We start from the raw sequence: 6,000 nt of genomic DNA, 5'->3' as shown, positions 1-6,000 counted from the left end.
CGCCAGTCCGCGTTTTGCGAGATTTTTCGCCCAGAAACGGTGCGACACTGTTCCACGGCCACGGTTCATGTCGAACGTCGAGCAAGATCGGTTCGCGACTGAGAGGAAACGCTGAGGTGTTCCTTTAGCATCACGGGGAACCGAAGCCTGCCGTTTTCCTGCTTCGTTTCTGCGGTCGAACTGTGCGTTGCCAGCGATTGTACCGTGCGCCGTAGGAAATGGACGCAATTTCGACGGTTCGGAAAATTGTGATGGTGTGGCAAGAAAAAAAAAACCGTGGAAAGTCCTCGGGATGGTGGCACGAACCGTGTTGCTGAAGTTCGTCGGCGGTGACGAAAATATACGAGAGAGCACACGGAACGATTTTATGTTGAGTCGTAGCGAGAGGATGAGAGCGATGATGGTGAGCTGCGTGATGAGAGAAGGTGTATTTAATGATAATGTTTCTGCTCACATGGTGAGCTAGTGAGATACAAGGAAAATTTTCAACTACAAGGAAAAACATGCAATCCATGCCGCTTTGAAATCGTTTCGTCCTGCGAATGAATCGTGCTATAATGAAGTTAAGGAGAAAAAGCAGGAGAAGAACATGAATTTCGGGGAAAAATTAATGGTCAAAACCGATTCATCCGGAATCGCTCGTAGTGTAGCTTTGAAATAGTTCAAAGGCAACTAGTCTTTCATTTCGGTATTATGTGTCATGATAACTTTAAACTAATGAGATAAAAATCATGGACAAACGATATAGCGGACTAAATATTTACTTAAATTTGTTTCCGAACAACAACATACGTTAACATAGCATTTATTTCCCCATACTAATGCGCCTTGAGTTATGCAATCTGTTGTTTAATTTTTTTTCGGTTAGAATTTACTGATCACTTTTATAAAAACGGAAAAGTCATTCATAAAATTAGCTTAAAGTGAGTTTCTGAAGCATAAAGCAAGACTAAGAATATAATATAATCAATACAGGAGTGTACCGCATTGTATTTGCCTCTAAGTTGCTCTACATTTAACTTAGCATAAAATTTAAAAGAGAAAAATTAGGAACTCAATCTGATGTAAACACTTGCCGGCATACGCAGATGTTCGTTACAAATCACTGAACGCATACAATACTGAAATTAGCTGGTTGGCGCAATTTTGGGAAGCAAAACCCGCGACACAATGAAGGCTTTATACCTCACATGGCATCTTTTTTGTATAGTGCGACTCAAATTTACCTACCTTCAATTTACCCATGTAACCTTCTCCAAGCTGTACCAACGCATCGTATCAGATGAACAAACTGATTGTAAATATGTTGCCAAGGGGAGATGTCACCAGTCACCATGTTTCGAGATACAACTAATTTCCCCTGATACGAATCCTGCAATACAGAATCAGCAACACTTCCGCTGTTAGGGGAAAAAGACACCCCCTGCTATGCTTTAGCTACACGTTATATCGGATGAATCGGATACAATAGTAGCATGTTCAGGAAATTTTGCGTTGCCTGTCGTAGGAATACACCGCTTGTTAAAGAATTCCCTAATGAGTTGCTCTGCATTGCCTAGAACATCGAATGTCATGTTTTCAATTTTGTAATCACACGAACAAGTTACTATTTCCCCTGTTTTCTACACCTGCTTCATTGGTGAAAATATATGGTTTCCCACCCAAAAATAGCATCTTTGGTTTTAAATAATTAAGCAACATTCCTTGGATAGAGGAAAATGTGGTCTTTTTGTCACATACTATCCAAAGATTCATTTTCAAAATTGGTTTCTCTCCTACAGATTTCATTTGAAAAAAGGGGAAAATGTGTATATGCAACTGTCACAAGGAAAATCGTTGCATGACGCTTGCACGGCAGTAAAAAAAAATCTCCTGAAACGTTATTCCACCAAATGAACACCCTAGTCAAATAATTTCCCAACCACAAAAGCCACACAATTTCCCGTACGATGTCTTTCAGGGGAAATTTATTCAATGTAGCGCCACAGTGTAAACCACAAACAACAATACATGCCGTGTGACATTGAATTTCAAGTGTGTTTCAAGCCGAAAGAACTCCCTTTTATGTTGCAACAGGAAAACAGTGGGGAAAATGATTGCATGACGCAGGATACATTACAAAATTCATTTCTCCTTAAACATTATTTTACAAAAATGTGCCATGAATGTGTTGTTTGGTTGTAAAATGATTTCCTTATTACAAAAACTGCACTAGAAATGTATTCAGTACAAATGATGCTCAAAAATACATGTCCTGTGACAGGAACCTTTCGTAAAAAAAAACAGTTCCAAGCTAAATGAGCTATATTTTAAGTTAATTTTAATGGGAAAACTATTTTAAAGAGGAGGAAAACATGTTCCGCTTTAGGTAAATGATTAATTTTTATTATATATTTATCATCCGCTGAGGACGGATTAACGAAGGTTTACAAACTTGTATACGACTTTTACTAATTGTTCTTTCTCTAATTGTTTTTTTAAGTTCAATTCGATAAACAAAACAAAAATTGGTATTTGTAAAACTTTTCCGCTTTATAATAGTCATGTTAATGCAGTGTATTTACTTATTTTATGTACATTATTGTATAATATGCAAAAAGGCCCCATAATTTTCTGTGTTAGATAGGTTTTCCGATAAAATTAATAAATTACGTACAAAAAGTGCAATTAAATAATACCAATAAAATCTTACAAAGCACAAACAATGCATCAATTACTAATCATTTCATCATCATCATTAATTTTTCCTATATAACACACTCAATTGAGCCAATCGACGCATCCATCGAAGCAATTGATTTCAAACCCAACATGTCCCACCATAAACTGATGAATTGTATCCACCAGCCCCAGCCTCAGCTTATTCACCATCGATCCCATTGAGGTGACTTTGATTAAAAAGTTCTTTTTGATTAGAATTTCCACCTTACTCTATGGAGAGACGGTTTCTCATCCGCCCGGTTTGTTATTGAAAGGGTTTAAAAGGAAAGCTCATTCACCTAGCCGGAAACAATGCGTGGTAGAGTCCTCCAACAGCGCGATATATCTAAGCACATTCGAGTGATTAAGAAGTCTCGATGGCTTGTGACAGTTTCAACCCAAGGCACAGCAGAAACTACAGCGAGAAACGTACAGCGCATAGAAGAGAAAAAAATGCACGACTGTTCTGTTAAATCCCGGTGCATCAGCGATAGGGCTGCACAGGGCAGAAGACAGGCAGGAAGACTCAATTCCCCGACCAAACGGATGGTACGGGTAAAGCCGGTATGCAAACATATACTCATTTGCACCGTTCCGGTTCTCGGTGTTTTCCTTCGAACTGAAGCCCAGTAAAAAAGGGAGAAAAGTGTGGGATTTCAAACAGAGGCAGAGAAAAAAAGAGAAAGTACCTCACAGCCCTACGCACACCTTGGAAATAAATTATCATTCACTCCATCTTGTGTAAATAAAACACAGAGTTGAAGCTACGGTGGTCTAAAGTAAACACATCGTCGCACATCTGCAAAAGGATTGCACAGCAAAAAGTGGATAGAAAATACGGTGGAGCACAAACGGCACCAGCGGGGATCATCAAGCACAAGCGAGAAGGTGAGCTTGTTCACGCTTAGCTAATGAATATCCACGGAACACATCTTTCTGACCCTTTGCCCGCGTCATGTTTGAAGCTTTGCGATAACAAGCGAAAGGAACCGGAAGGGAAGGAAGTAGTTTTGTTTTGCACTTCACTTTGACCCTTTCTTTTCCCGGTACTTGTTTGAAAAGCGATGCCGGGCGGGTGAATTTTCCACCCCACGAACCCACCTCCCAACCAAGCCATGCACATGAGGTTTCTCCCCGTGCGTCGAGGAATGACGTTTGATCCGATGGAGATGGGAAAATTAGGCTTTTTTACACTCTGCCCTTACCGACCATACCTATGGTGGAGGAGCTATGAGAGTGGAAAGAAAAACTCTCCTTGCCCATTCCGCGTTTTACGTCCCTCCCGTCGAATGCCGTTCGAAGCCGTTTGATGGTGACGAAGATAGACAGCGACTTTCATGGTCTAATCGCGTCGGGTTAGAAATGAGTTTTTATTCCTTTTTTTTCTGGCTTCATTTTTTTCTGCTTTTCGCTGCAACTGTAGCAACCTACATTTTCGAATCAGATAGTATGCATGTTTTGACACGGTTTGGCATTACGGGTTTTGTTAATGTTTAACGGCCTAGTAAATGCAAAGTATTGATGATAGCTTTGTAATGTGATTTTCGAATTTCTCTCTAGTTCCGGTTTATTGTTGTTCAATTTTTGCCTGGGCGAAAAACATTAGTTAATGAACAATTTAATCTTTAGTAGACAATTTTGTAAGGCTTATTGCATAACTTGAGGCGTTTTGGAAAATGTTAAACTAATGTTAACAAATTAGTTATTAAAATAATAATTAGAACATAAAAGCTCTAGTATAAAACAAATTATCTCATTTATGCAATTTAACTATAGTTTTCCACAATAATTTTATCAAATACTTGCGATATTTTAAGAACTTTGCTGTAATTTTATTTCAACAAAAAGCTTAGCCATTATGAAAATTTTGGTTTTGGCCTTTTTTCAATAAAATTTATAGATCGTCTGTTTTTTATTTGTATGTTGAGAATAAGGACCCTTTTTTTGTTTGGTGAAGGAAATGTCTCCAAACTAATGCAAGTTTATAAAACTTATCAATGCGGGTCCTCCCGTACTTCTAGAATAAAATAAAACGATTATGGTGTTAATTGTTTTAGTTTTTCTTATGTTCTTGAGCTAATTATCGTACATTGTTTTGCTAGTTTTTGTTATTCGAGTCCTTTTTCGAAGTAAACTATTTTATCTGCTCTCTTTTTCTTGTTCGTTATTCCAATTTGGGTGTTTTCTATTATCTATAATATTTTTTTTCTTTTTAAGCTAGGTACCATAACTTCTTGGTTTGTTTTTTGTTCGATTTTTATTACTCTAAATGTTTTATAAGTTACGTATCCTAAGATCTCCTAAGGAGTTTCCCATGAGTATGTCATCATAACTCATAATTCATAACTCAGTTATTTATATAAAATAAGTTCCTATATTGCATACTTTCAGGCGTATGAACCAAATTCTGAAACCGCAGTAAGCCTTTCGTACGCAACTTTTATATGTTTTAGATCTTTAACTATTTATCCGTATATTGCAATTTATGTTGCAATGCAATCAATAGTAAATCTTTCGTTACGAAATCTACTTTTGTATAACAGTTGCGTGAAACGTTGCTTGAAATTATTACAATATTCACAAATGCACTTTGTTCGTATAATGAAACAAAGAATATTATTATACAACTCAAGTATTTTTCCCATGAAAAAACACTATCCGTAAAAAAAACTTGAATCTCACTTCTTGCCATAGTTAAACAGAAATCAAGCTAGATTGATGGAAACATATTTTCTTTACACGTAAGTGATGCGTTGATGTTTCACCGTAGGGGAATCATTTTTTGTTGACCACTACGCTCATACCCTGGCCAATGAGGTAGGTATTACGACAATGGTTCCAACAAACGCAAACGTATTTGCTTGGTGGTATGTACAAAAGCACACAGGTTTCCCTTCTTCTCGATACTCATGTCCAGTCGGTGGAAAGTCATTTCACCTCGGCTGTTTGCCGGCAGACATAAATGCAGAAAACTAGAACATCACAACACCGAGAAGGATTAATTCTCCATTTGCAGACAAGATAATCATCGGCGGTATTTACTTGGCAGACGGTGTGCAAATACTTACTGTGCTGCGCTATTTATCCTTTTGCTGGCTTCACGCAGCACGTTGCGCTAAGAACGAACCAACGAGGACGAGCGTAAATCTCTAAAGTGCTGCATACTTTACCAAAAGCTATCTGTTTGCCGGCTCGCCTCTCTTTTCCACTGGCTGGCTCACCCACAAACAGTGCTACAAATATGCTTTCAATAAAATATTAATGATTTCATTCGATGCATATGCTTCACCGATCCGACCC

The sequence above is a fragment of the Anopheles marshallii genome, chromosome 3 (genome assembly GCF_943734725.1).
Source record: "Anopheles marshallii chromosome 3, idAnoMarsDA_429_01, whole genome shotgun sequence".
NCBI lineage: Eukaryota > Metazoa > Arthropoda > Insecta > Diptera > Culicidae > Anopheles > Anopheles marshallii.
Note: the sequence above shows the minus strand (reverse complement) of the source record.